The sequence below is a fragment of the Hyla sarda genome, chromosome 2, assembly GCF_029499605.1.
Source record: "Hyla sarda isolate aHylSar1 chromosome 2, aHylSar1.hap1, whole genome shotgun sequence".
Taxonomy (NCBI): domain Eukaryota; kingdom Metazoa; phylum Chordata; class Amphibia; order Anura; family Hylidae; genus Hyla; species Hyla sarda.
Genome location: NC_079190.1, coordinates 286,722,337 through 286,736,887, shown reverse-complemented (window position 1 = coordinate 286,736,887; position 14,551 = coordinate 286,722,337). Strand labels below are relative to the sequence as shown.

General features: G+C 40.3%; 1 long non-coding RNA gene across 1 annotated transcript in view; it reads left to right on the top strand.

Moving 5' to 3' along the window:
- LOC130356194 (uncharacterized) overlaps window positions 1-14,551 on the top strand; it is a 59,597-nt gene that overhangs the window by 43,743 nt on the left and 1,303 nt on the right. Inside the window, exon 3 of the long non-coding RNA XR_008888808.1 lies at window positions 7,430-7,506. This is a non-coding gene — a long non-coding RNA (uncharacterized LOC130356194). The remainder of the gene's footprint in view (window positions 1-7,429; window positions 7,507-14,551) is intronic.

The following is a 14,551-nucleotide window of genomic DNA, read 5'->3' as shown; positions in this document are numbered from 1 at the left end:
ATATATATATATATATATATATATATATATATATATATATATAAAAAAGGGTTTTCCTGGAAAACCCCTTTAAGTGAGCCAGCAATGTGTATACTGTATACACATTGCAGGCTCACTGTAAGTTCTTGCTGGGCAGTAGATATACGACGTATATCTACTGCTCAGCATCATGGATAAACCCATTAACCCTTTGCTGAGCTGTGCACTATGTGCCAAAGGCGGTCTAGGCACGATGGGAGTTGTAGTTTTGCAACAATTGGAGGCACCTTGTTTGGGAAGACATTGCAATATGCAGAGGATTACAGCAGATTTGGAGGACTACTGCAGATTTTTTCCTTTTAATAAAATGGCTACCGAGGGCTGTGTGGGAGTGTTTATTAAAATAAAGTAATTTTTCAAATGTGTCATTTTTTTTAAATTGAATTTTCAGGCTTAGTAGTGGAAGCCGTCTTATAGACAGGGTCCATTACTAAGCCGGGGCTTAGCATTAGCCCCAAAAATAGCTAGTGCTAACCCCCAATTATTACCCCGGTACCCACTGCCAAAGGGGTGCCAGGAAGAGCCGGTACCAACAGGTCCGGAGCATCAAAAAATGGTGCTCCTGGGCCTAGGTAGTAACAGGCTGGTGTTATTTAGGCTGGGGAGGGCCAGTAACAAAGGTCCTTGCCCACCCTGGTAATGTCAGGCTGTTGCTGCTTGGTTGGTATCTGACTGAGAAGAAAAATACGGGGAACCTTATGCGTTTTTTCCCATTAATAAATAAATAAATAAAAACGCATAGGGTTCCCTGCATTTTTATTCTCAGCCAGATACCAACCAAGCAGCAATAGCCTGACGTTACCAAGGTGGGCAAGGACCTTTGTTACTTGCCCTCCCCAGCCTAAATAACGCCAGCCTGTTACCGCCTAGGCCCAGGAGCACCATTTTTGATGCTCTGGGCCTATTTGTACCGGCTCTTCCCGGCACCCCTGTGGCGGCGGGAACCAGGGTAATAATTGGGGGTTAGCACTAGCTGTTTTTGGGGCTAACGCTAAGCCCTGGCTTAGTAATGAATTCTGTCAATAAGACGGCTTCCACTACTAAGCCTAAGAATTCAATAAAAAAAAAAACATGATACATTTGAAAAATTATTTTATTTGAAAAACACTCCCTCACAGCCCCCGTTAGCCATTTTATTAAAAGGAAAAAAATCCCGTTCATCCACAGTAGTTCTCCGAATCTGCTGTAATTCTCTGCATACAAGGATCTGAAACAAGAAGGAAAAAAAAAAAAGCGCCCATAATGCAATGTCTTTCCAAACAGAGATCCTCCAATTGTTGCAAAACTACAACCATGCCCAGACAGCCTTTGGCTGTCTGGGCATGCTGGGAGTTGTAGTTTAGCAACAGCTGGTGTCTCCCTGTCTGGGAAGACACTGGCAGAAGGGTCTGTTCACATTATACAAAACATACAATGTGAACAGAGCCTCAGACTTACCACTCTGCCTCCCGTCTGTAGATTCGCCCCTTAATGACATCATCTGTATATCCTATATACCGCCCAAAGGGGCTATAGAAGCAGGGAGTCCTGTCAATATAGTAACAGGATTCCCGGCTTCTGTATGGTATACATGGGTACACTATGCCCCCCTGTATACTATATGGCCGGGGGAGGTGAGTAGTGATGCTTTACATCACTCCTCATCTCCTTACGCTTTGTGGACCGGGCGCTCAGAATCTGACCCACAGAGTGGTACCTGAAGACAGTGAAAAAACTGCCACAGGGTACAAATTTGGCTGTTTCCACACACCAGGAAAAACGCCAGAAAGACTGCCAAAACGCTGGAAAAACCTGTGGCAGTTTTTCCTGCCATTTTTTCTGGTGGGAAAAAAACTCAGTGGAATCCTAGCTTAACACAGCTCAGTGAAAAAATAAAAAAGTTATAAGGGTTAGAACACAGCAATCAACAGAGTTTTTCAAGTTTTCTATATTTTTATTTTTTTTACCCATAAAACGAAACAAACGTTATCCAACTTTGATATAATTGGAATTCTACTCACCCATAGAATAAAGATAGCATGTCAGTTTTACCATATTGCGCATTTCAATTTTGCCCTACATATATTTTTCTGGACTAATAATACATTATATGATAATATAAAGTGCACTAATGAAAAGTACAACTTGACCCACAAAAAATAAGCCCTCGTATGACTTTGTCAGGGGTATTAGAATGTATGGAGAAAGAAAACAAGAGCCACAAATTATAACTTAAAGTGTCATGAAGGGGTTCAGTTTTGCTTTAACTTTTTATGCTTTGGTTGGAGCCCCCCAAAAAATCTTAAAGTATGTCCTGTATTTTACACATAAAAAAGTGAACAATTTATTTATTTTGTTCTGTAAGATATAATCCTATGTGCACATTGACTCTTCTGTGGTGAAAAGGCTACTCTAAGATATGTGAAGCTATGGGCCATATCTTACTGCTCAAAATACATATATTTTTTCTCAGAATCTAGTTTCCTTAGAATCAAATTTGAGCAGAAACAAGTGATCACTTTAAGGGCCCGACCACACAGTACATACTACTGAAGTTCTGTGGTTGAAAACTCCCAAAAACTGAACATTGGAGATGGCGCACATCCACACAGTCCTACTGCCAATAAATTTGCCACGGACAGGTACATACATTTGGGCAATTCAACAGAAATATCCCTTCAATATTTAGTTTAGCCTCCTTCAGCAGAAATAATTTCTATAGCATGTAATGAGTGTCTGGATTCTGGATAAAGGGATCTCAGACCATTTCTCCTTGCAGAACATCTCCAGTTCTGTTAGGTTTGGTTGGCAAGTATGGACAGCCCACTTTAAATCACACCACAGATTATCAATAATATTCAGGTCTGGTGAATGGGATGGCCATTCCAGGACATTGGAGCTTCCCTGCAGCTCAGTCAGGATGATCAGGACCCCCGCAGTGACACCGCGGTGTCCTGATCAGCTAGGACGCACCAGGAGGGACCCTACCTGCCTACTCCTTCCGAACGCCGAATGACTGCTCCATGCCTGAGATCCAGGCAGGAGCAGTCAAGCGGCAATAACACTGATCAATGCAATGCTATGGCATAGCATTGATCAGTGCCTGCAATCTGTATAATACACGTTATAGCCCCCTATGGGGGCTATATCATTGCAAAAAAAAGCTAATAAAGATGATTTAACCCCTTCCCTAATATTAGTTTGAATCACCCCCCTTTTCTCATTTAAAAAAAAACTGTAAATAAAAATAAACATGTGGTATCGCCGCGTGCATAAATGTCCAAACTAAGAAAATATATTGTTAATTAAACCGCACGTTCAATAGCATATGTACAAAAAAGTTCCAAAGTCGAAAATAACATATTTTTGGTCACTTTTTATACCATAACATTTTTTTTATAAAAAGCGATCAAAAAGTCTGATCCAAACAAAAAAATACTTCAGATCATGATGCAAAAAAATGAGCCCTCATACCACCCCATACGCGGAAAAATAAAAAAGTTATAGGGGTCAGCAAGTTATAGGGGTCAGGGGTCAGAAATGACAATTTTAAACGTATTCATTTTCCTGCATGTAGTTATGATTTTTTTCCAGAAGTGCGACAAAATCAAACCTATATAAGTAGGCTATCAATTTATACATATGGACCTACAGAATAAATATCAGGTGTCATTTTTACCGAAATATGCACTGCGTAGAAACAGAAGCCCCAAAATTTACAAAATGGTGTTTTTTCTTCAATTTTATCAAACAATAATTTTTTTGGGGGGTTCGCCGTAGATGTTTGGTTAAAATGACTGATGTCATTACAAAGTAGAATTGGTGGCACAAAAAATAAGCCATCATATGGATTTTTAGGTGCAAAATTGAAAGGGTTATGTTTTTTAAAAGGTAAGGAGGAAAAAACTAGAGTGCACGAACGCAAAAAACACTATGTCCTTAAGGGGTTAATGTGCGTTTGCATACTTGCTTATCCACTCACCCAATTATTTATAAATAAAAATCATGGAAATCGTCAGGGATGCCTAAACTTTTACATACAACTGTACTTTTGCCACTCACAGATACCTGATGTTCAACAATTTTCTTAAAAAAAGAAATTACTAAGTCTGATATTTTTGCCTAATATTTGCTTGGTTTGGTTGTCTTTCTCTATCTACTTTTAGGACATGTGTGAAAATCTGAATTTTAATTAGATTTGATTTAGGTCTCACTTCTGTTCATTCACTTTGTTAATTAATAAAAAAAAAAAGATTTTCTATTTTTGAAAGCATTCTTACTTTGCAGCATTTTTTCCACACTTGCCTAAAACCTTTGCTCAGAAGTCGAGTCCACTCCATATTGTTCAGCAACTGCTGGGATCAGACCTCAGTCCCAGCTAGGCAGTTTAAAGGGATTATCAAGTAGTAGAAAAAGGTTGAGTGCAATACCAGATACAACCTGTAGACAGAAGTGGTAAAAGGTAAAAAAAAAATAAAAAAGAAAAGCAGCTTTTACTAATACTGGAAACCACTTTAACCCTCTAAATGCTGTTTTCAATAATGACCATGGCATGTAAATAGTTGTTTGACAGTTTGGTGATCAGCAACTTTTTTAAAGTAAAGAAAGATTCCCCATGATAAAAAAAAAAACAAAACAAACAGAAACATATTTGGCATTGTCATGTGTGGAAATGTTGAATTATTAAAATATAACATTATTGACCTCATGAACACTGTGAATAGAAAATGAAAAAAAAAACACAATGCCATAATTGCAGATTTTTTTGTTACATCCCATCCCACAAAAAAAATTATAAAAGGGATCAAGAAGTCCCATCAACTACAAATCATAGGGCAAAAAGTAGTAAAACATAAAAAATAAAAAAAACACGGAATAAAAATGGATACCGGTAGTTCCACTGCTCGGTAAACAGCTTTATTGCCCCACAGATAATGGACAATTGGTCCTGCAAAAAATACGGTAAATAAAAATATAGGAGTTATGGCTCTCAGAAGACGAAGAGGAAAAAAATGCAATAATGAATGCTGGGGCTGTAATTAAAGGGGTATTCCCATCTGAGCTAAAATTCATAAAGTATTCGTAAAGCCTTCTTTTGATATTCCTGCTTGTAATGTTGTCACTTGGCAGCCACCAGCACACCATGGCCAAATTTCTTGCTCAGTGTCCCTCTCTACTGCAGGCTGTGGACTTCTTCTGTACTGTAGCAGGCAGCGACAGTTTCTGGAGCACCCTGTTGGGGTCGTGCACATGCATGTACCATCTCTTTAAGGGTTAGCACATGGCCCTAATTCCAGTCCTCTTCCAATTTCTGCCAGGTGCCATCCATATTACCCTTCTCCATCAATTCCCTGATGTCTGAACAACATTGTAGTTTACTACAGCAAAGGCGTGTGCCTGCATTGTTCCTGTGTTCCAATGTTTCTGACCTAAGCCTGTTTCCTGACCCTGTCTCTGCCTGATCCTCCTGTTTATGATTCGGACAACCACGCCTCTGAATTCTGAGCTAGCTAATACTAATACTAAGCTAATGCTGCTTCTGAGCTACTCATCTTTACTAATTACATTAACTTAGCTCTGCTACATTAGACTCTGTTTGCTACGTTATTATCATCTACAGCTTCAGCTCGCCCCTCCTTCCTGTATCTCTGGTGCTTGGCACCTTGGCATTTTGACCAGCTACCACCTATTTAGAGCAACTCTTGCGTTAGTGACCTGGTATCTCCCCTGTAACTGAAGTCTAGCTTTCACATTCTGGAGAAAAAATGGTAAAAACCAGGGTAAAATTCTGCTTCCAATTTTGGCCCAAAGCCAAGCTGATAGGGCTGGTGTGTGTGTAGATATATATATATATATATATATATATATATATATATATATATATATACCTCTATTCACCTCTATATATATATCTACACACACACTAGCCTGGCCACTGCTTCTAGAGTGGAGTGGGGTTAAGGTCAATAGAGGGATTCCAGTGCTTTGATATTCTTCCTTGAATGTATTTTGTGAGCTAATAAAATTTGTTTAAACTTATGATATATATTTGTTGTTGTTGGGTCTTTCTTCTTTTTGGGTTTTGATAGTTTTCCTCATATTTAACTGTATAAAAAAAATGTAAACTTTTTTTTAGAAAACAAAATTGTTTAATTTGCCATATTCTGATACCTAAAACATTTTATTATTTTGCTGCCTATGGAGCTCTTTTGGGTGCTCATTTTTTGTGCCATGATCTGTAGGTTTCATTAATACAATTTTAGTATTGATCAAACTTATTGATTCCATTTTTATTAAATTATTTCTGTTGTCATGTAATCATGAATTACTTACCCGGATCGGTCCCACCATTCCAGAGATAAACTATGTATTAGCCTTCATGGGCGTTAAGTTAATTTTAATAATGGGAGTTAAAATCAGGTGACGGCGGGATTATACTGCCTGGGGGTGTGTATTAGGTAGACATGTCTGTCAATGTAAAACATTTACACCTCCTGACTGTATAATCCTGCCCATTACCTGATTTTAACTCTCATTATTAAAATTAAGTTTGTGTCCATCTGACTTGATTTTTTTAAAGGAAAACAGTCACCTGTTCACCCACACTAAACCCAATACGCCGGGTTACAGTGAGGGTGAACAGGAGACCCATGCGGGGTCCCTGACTCATATACGTACCTGCAGTCCGGTGCCTGGTCCCTCTGAAGATCCTCTTCTGTCTTCAGTGAATTGAGCGCTGGAGGCGGGCCCGCTGTATGGATTTGAATATTCATGGGCGCTGGTCACGTGAGCGCCTGTGCCTACTGGGCCCGGTTATTCACACGTACTATAACCGGGTGTATTGGCTTTAGTGTGGGTGAACAAGTGACCATTTTCCTTTAATAGTCAAGCTATAAACCCTCATATCTCAGGAACGGAAAGGCGTATCAAGAAACTAGGCTTTTTAAAGACAATAAAATATAATTTTTTTTTAGTTGGCAACAGGTTCTCTTTAAAAATCTCCTCCATGCTTTGCAAATTGTATCCTTAGCTAGTCATTACAGTTTTAATAAGCCAAGGTAAGCATAAGATAATAAGCTAAAAGATGTCACAATAAAGGGAAAAAACTTTGAATGTTTAAGCTTCATACATTCCCAGTGACTGATGTTACAATGTGTAGAAGTAGATTGTAATTGTACCTATTCTTAAAATGACTGACAGGTTATGAATACATTCAGATTTTTATTATGCTGATAGAAAGGTCTCATCTCTATACAGCAATCTATTGTTTTGTCTAACTTCAAATAGAATTCCAGACACGTATAAGAATAAATTTATATAAGATGCAGAGAACATTATGCAAACATTCTCAATAACTATTAATATTTATTAAGATGTATAATCAGTTCATTTTTTATAAGTCCTGTCATAGAAAAAGAAAAACTAAAGTGACAAGACTTGGATTCATGACAAAATGGACACCATCTGCACCTGATGGACCCCATTGAGGTCTGCTGAGTTACATCATAGTGTCTGTCATTTTTGAATGATATATGTGATGGAGCCTTATACGTAGTAAACAGAGCTTTACAATGCCTTAAATTAACTTAAAGCTAAGCTTCTGTTTTTCATGACTACCTATGGAGGATAGTCGTAATGGCACCTTGTACAAATAGGGGGGTATTTATCAATTTTGCCTGTTGACAGTTTCTTTTTAGCCTTTTTTTTTCACTTTGGTTTTTGTGGACATGCACCAAATTTATCATTTGGTGCACGTTGTTAGTAATTTTGGCGCAAATGTTAAAATCATCTGTTCACAGAACTTTTTTACACAGAACTTACCGCCACAGAGGACGCGTATTTTACCCTGTAGAGCAGCCATTCCGGAGTCCCTCCTGCAGTATATCAGCAAGCGACAAGAGTTATTTTCTTTTGTGGGGTTGATAGCCACCATGTCAAATGGATTTTATTTTTAACTTGGGTGCTTTTTTTTGTTTTGTATTTTTGGTTACTTTTAGTGCTTACCTTTCCTGAACCTGTGTGGCCTTGTCCAATGCTGGCTCAACGGAGGGTGAAGGTCCCTCAGAGACAACCATGTCACAGGATAGTATTGCGCAGCCCCGGAGGTGTCGCTGCTTTCACAAAAAAAATATTTTAATGTATTTTGACGCCTTTACATTTTCTGACATTGCTATGTGGTTTTCCATGTACAAAATTTCTTGGCAGTGAATTGCGACAAAAAAAAACCCTAAAGGTGCAAAATTGCGCCCAAGATCGATTGGCGCAAATGATGAATTACTGGCCAAAGTAAAAATCACACACAGGACCATGTGATTTTGAGAAAGTTTAAAAAATTACAGTGGAGAGAATGTGCCAAACTTTGGCGCAAAAAGACACTGCACCAAAGAATTTCGCCAAAGTTATGAAAAAAACCCCACATAAATTCGTTGATAAATTCCCCCCATATTCTTTTAATGTTCCCCATGAAAAGGCATGAGAAGATCAAACAATCAAATGGTCTGTAAAAGTTTCAGTCCTTTAATCTGTTGCAAACCAGACCTCGTGCTGCAGTTAAAAAAAGCAAAAACCCTTAAATTACCATATGATTCTCTGCCGATTTGTGTTTGGCTCATCAGAACCCCTGGGCTGTTTTTTTTTTTTGTATTTTCCCCATGGAATCTGTTGAATCCAATGTGAAAAATGTAAAACGCAGGCAGAAGAATAAGGCGCAGGCAGAAGAAAAACTAGCTCAGTCTGTGAAAAAAGGGGATAAGACATTCTTCAGATATATAAATGAAAAATGGAAATTAAAACAAGGAATAACTAAATGAAAAACAAAGGAAGGAAGGTATGTAGAAGAGAATAAAGGGCTAGCAGACTGCCTTAATGAATACTTCTGTTCAGTCTTTTCAGAAGAAAAAGAAGGAAAAGGACAACAATTAGGGAGGAAGACTAATGAATTGTTTGATGCATGTGTCTTTTCAGAGGAAGAGGTTCTACGTTTGCTGTCTAAAGTGAAGACAAGTCACAGGGGCCTGATAGGATACACCCAAAATTATTAAAAGAGCTTAGTGGTGAGCTAGCAAAACCATTAACAGATTTATTTAACCAATCAGTGGTAACAGGAGTCATCCTGGAAGATTGGAAATTTGCAAATGTCGTGCCCATTCACATGAACGGTAGTAGGGAGGAATCAAGCAACTATAGGCCAGTTAGTCTGACATCAATAGTGGGGAAATTAATGGAAAACCTACTAAAGGATAGGATTGTGGAACATCTAAAATCCAATGGATTGCAAGATGAAAAACAACATGGGTTTACTTCAGGGAGATCATGCCAAAGAAATCTTATTGATTTTTTTGACTGGGTGACTAAAATAATAGATCGCGGAAGAGCAGTAGACATATCATATCTAGATTTTAGTAAGGCTTTTGACACTGTCACACATAGAAGACTTATCAATAAACTACAGTCATTGAGATTGGACTCCCTTATTGTTGAGTGGATTAGGCAGTGGCTGAACAACAGACAACAGAGGGTTGTAGTCAATGGAGAATATTCAGAGCAAGGTCTTGTTACCAGTGGGGTTCCTAAGGGATCTGTACTGGGACCAATTTTGTTTAATATCTTCATTAGTGATATCGCAAAAGGTCTCTATGATATGGTATGTCTTTTTGCTGATGACACAAAGATATGTAACAGGGTAATGGAGCAGCAGGAAACGCTAGCAGAATGCTTGGATGTATAGGGAGAGGTATTAGCAGTAGAAAGAGACAAGTGCTCATGCCGCTGTACAGAACACTGGTGATACCTCACATGGAGTATTGTGTGCAGTACTGGAGGCCGTATCTCCAAAAGGATATATATACTCTAGAGAGAGTTCAGAGAAGAGCTACTAAACTAGTGCATGGATTGCAAGATAAAACTTACCAGGAAAGGTTAAAGGACCTTAACATGTATAGCTTGGAAGAAAGAAGAGACAGAGGGAATATGATAGAAAATGTTAAATACATAAAGGGAATCAACAAGGTAAAGGAGGAGAGTATATTTAAAAGAAGAAAAACTACCACAAGAGGACATAGTTTTAAATTAGAGGGGCAAAGGTTTATGCAGTAATATCCGGAAGTATTACTTTACTGAGAGAGTAGTGGATGCATGGAATAGCCTTCCTGCAGAAGTGGTCGCTGCAAATACAGTGAAGGAGTTTAAGCATGCATGGGATAGGCATAAGGCTATCCTTCATATAAGATCGGGATAGGCATAAGGCTATCCTTCATATAAGATAGAGATAGGCATAAGGCTATCCTTCATATAAGATAGGGTCAGAGACTATTGATAGGATTCAGAGTATTGGGCAGACTAGATGGGCAAATTGGTTCTTATCTGACGACACATTCTATGTTTCTATGAAAACAACTCTTTGTTTACACCAAGGAAAACTGTTAGGCCATTTTTTTTGTCCATTTACATGACAGAAGATAAACGTATTTTTGCACATAATTTGGGATGAATTTTGGGCTGTAAGAGTACTATAAGGGTTTTTTTTTATGTGGAATAAGTTTTACTCTTTACTGGCACCCTTGATTTAAAAAATGAAAAAAAAAAAATTCGGAGGGGCAGCAGAATTGCTAAATTCCTTCTAAACATCAGTATTGATTATAATAATATTACATTTGTATGTTTTTTGTTTTGTTTTACAAATAATAAATAAATAAATAAATAAATCAAACACAAATTCAAAATAATCCTAAATAACTTTTTAATTTTTCTACCTATGAAGCTGTTTGAGGGCCAGGCCGTTGCTACAGGGCAGGCAAACCAAGCAATTGCTTGGGGCCCCAAACTGTCCCGGTGCCCCAAGCACAGCCGGTGCTTGTTCTGACGGCCCGTCCTCCTGCCCCTATCCCGTTTCAGCAGCTCGCCCTGTCGGCCGGCCAAGCCAGCAGTGCGAGAGCCTGGAGCGGGACGGGAGGCAGAGTCTAAATCCGCTCAGCCTCCAGCCAGTGGCGGATCTAGGGGGGAGGGGGGGCAATCCCCCCCCTCCCCCCTGAGATTGTTGCCCCTCCTGTCCTATAGCATGGTGGAGTGGAAGCTGTCAGCTGTCCCGCTCCACCATTCCCTCACCTTTCTCACACGCTGCTCCGTTCATGCAATGAGAGCCGCGGGGACGCCATCCACGGCAGGCCAGCGCAATTAAGTCACACTCTCGCGCCGGCGCCTGGAGATCACGTCCCCGCGGCTCACACTGCAAGAATGGAGCAGCGTGTGAGAATGGTGACAGCTGCTCGGGTGCTATGGTACAGGGGAATTATTAAAAGAGGGGAGGAGGGGGCATGCACAGAAAAGGGCAAATTATAAGTGAGGGGCACATAACAGGAGGGAATTATATGTCAGGGGCACATAACAGGGGGGCATTATATGTGAGGGGCACAAGACAGGGGTAATTATAAGTGAGGGGCACATGATGGGGGGGGGGGGGGGCATTATATGTGAGGGGCACATGACAGGGCCCCCCCTGACATGTGCCTCTGACTTATAATGCCCCCTGTCATGTGCTCCTCACATATAATGCCCCCCTGACTTGTGCCCCTCGCTTATAATAACCTCTGTCCTGTGCCCCTCACATGTAATTTCCCATGTCCTGTGCCCCTCACGTATAATGCCCCCCTGAGGGGGCAGGACAGGGGGGCATTATATGTGAGGGGAACATGACGTGGGAATTATATGTGAGGGCACAGGACAGGGGTTATTATATGCGGGGGCACAGGACAGAGGGCATTATTTTTATGTGGGGGGAAGGACGGGTTATAACTTGGGGCCCCCATATTCCTTCAAACGGCACTGTTGAGGGCTCATTCTTTGAGTCATGATCTGTTGTATTTTTCAGTATAACTTTTGCATGGATGTAACTTGACCCCTTTTTATTCCACCTTTTCTAGCTTGTTTTGCGACCAAAAATAGCAAGTTTGAGTTTGGTATTTTAGATGACATTTTTAAGAGAATAAACGGTGCACTGTTATATACACTACAGACACACTATACACAGCATACCATAAAATAGATATTTACAGTAAACACCACATAAACATAGGGGGGAATTTATCAAAACCCATGTGGAGGAAGAGCAGTGCAGTTGCCCATAGCAACCAATCAGATTTCTTCTTTTATTTCTCTAAAGACCTTGTTGAAAATGAAAGAAGCAATCTGAGTGGTTGCTATGAGCAACTGCACTGCTCTTCCTCTAAACATTTTTTGATAAATCTCCCCCATACAGTTTACAGATACAGCATACACCACCTGGTACATAACAATAATAAAACCTACGCTATACACACAGGAAACACTGTACACACATGGAAGATGCTACATATATACAGAACAGGGCTGGCTCTGTACGTTTGTACCAATGTGTATACATCAGTATTTTAACTGTGGGCAGTATATTATCTTGTCTCTATTGCCATCTAGTGTTGAATCAGGAGTCTACATGTAATGATGTAAACTATATTATCCGGTTATTCTGCAAGGATCATCTGCACAGTGGAAGTTCATGCCCTGGCGGAGAAAGCTACAGGACCTTGACAGAACCCTAGTTATCCTCTCAAGTCAGTATCAATTTATTGGGTGAAAGCAACAAAAGTCCCAGCAAGGCAACAAGGCTCCCAAGGGGTTACACTGCATCCTCTCCACTCTGCACCATACTGTCTGTGTAATACCATCTGCACCCTGCTCAGTAAAGACAGTTATCCGTAACCTGACATCTGTGTGTTCCTTTACTCCCTGTGTCTGGCCCAAGAGAAGCTGTCTCCAACCTCGGACCATGTATAGGCTAACGGTGCCCTTGCATCACAAAGTGGTAAGGTATTTCCTTGCACCCTCATAGCACCACAAAAGAAGGAGAGGTACACTTCCAGTGGAGAGGGATAAGGCATTTTGCAGCGGTCAGCAGGTGAATGAGCACCCCACCCCACGAAGGTTATGAACTGGCATGGCAAAAAGAAAATTAAGGGGGGTAAGGGGAGCCTCAACATCAAGTGGTCACCCCATCGTCCAGTAGTCTTTAGATGGGCACTGTCAAATACAAAACTTAAGATATGTTGTAAAGCATGCAAAAACAATGGGTTTTGCAATTGCTTTCATTAGAAAATTTTCAGTATTTCATACTGAAAAAGCCAGTCAAACATCTGCCCCCCTGCCTGCTTGAACACATACTAGCCCTGCTGTGTCCGTGCATCATCACCTATGTCATGGACACACTTCCTTGATTGACAGCTGTGAGCACAGGGCTCACACCTGGAGGAAAAATCATCCCACTGTCAGCTTGTGTCCCACTACTGTCAGTGAGGACAAGCTGGGAGTTGTAGTTTTGCTAATCCTAGGGGAGATGTGAGCAGACAGCATACTGAGGGAGGGGGCGGAGACCTGCACAGTGAGGCCACGCCCCCTCTATTGGAGAGGAATTCAGACTAGTGAGCTAAATTAAAAGTGCAATAAAAAAAAAATTAAGGTGCTAGACACATTAGATGTACATGGTCAGGATTAGGTACTGAGTGATATATTTAAAAAAATAGTTTTTTGTCGGATCTCACGGGTACGCTTTAATGAGAGAACAGTCCCAAATCAAGCAGTAAAGGGTTCCAGGGGCCATCCCACATTTTCAGCAGGTGTCTGGAAAGGCAGGGTAACATTTATAATATAAGTAACTTACACTCAATCTCAATCTCCTTATACTGAATACAGACGGAAGATTTTGCAGTCTGCCAACCTAGGGAAGGGTCCCCCGAGGTCACGCTCCTATTTGAGCATGCACCCAAATTTATGGAATGCATGATAGAGCATTGGGAGAAAGCGAAAAGCACGGGACGGTAGGAACAAAAGAGAGTCCGGAATAGGTCACAAATCTATAGATAAGAATAGAAAAGGCAGTTAGAGAAACAGAAACTTGTCATGTAGAGAGGAAAAGGGAGGAAAAGCCCTATTCATGGAGTAAACTGAATCCTGAAAAGGTCCTTTGCGGGACCAAGGACCAGACATGGAGGAGGCCAGGCCATCAGGAAGGCCAGGAGTGAAAAGGAAGGAGGATAGTAAAGGGGCAGAAGGAGCAAAAGAGTACTTAGCATTACACTTATGCCAGATCGCCCTAGTGAAGGCCATGGGGGCTAGCAATGAGACTGAGGGTAGATGGTTACTCTGTAACAATAAGAGTGCCTTGGGGTGTCTCGTAGCAACCCAAAGCTGATTAATAATTTTTTATTGTATTTAAAGTGTATTATCATCCTTGTTGTATAACCTAAGGGGTCAGCCAATTTTTATATATAAAAAAGGCAGTTAAAAACAGAGGTATAAAAGAATCCGAGCGATTCATAGAAATGAACTAAGATTGTTGCGTTCATTAAGACCCAATGGTCCTAACGCATTTGAGAGCATGATCCAAATAGCTTAAAGGGTTTATCCAGGAAAAAAACTTTTTTTTTTTTTTTTTTTACATCAACTGGCTCCAGTTTCAGTACTTATGAGCTGCTGAAGTTGAGTTGAGTTGTTCTTTTCTCTCTAA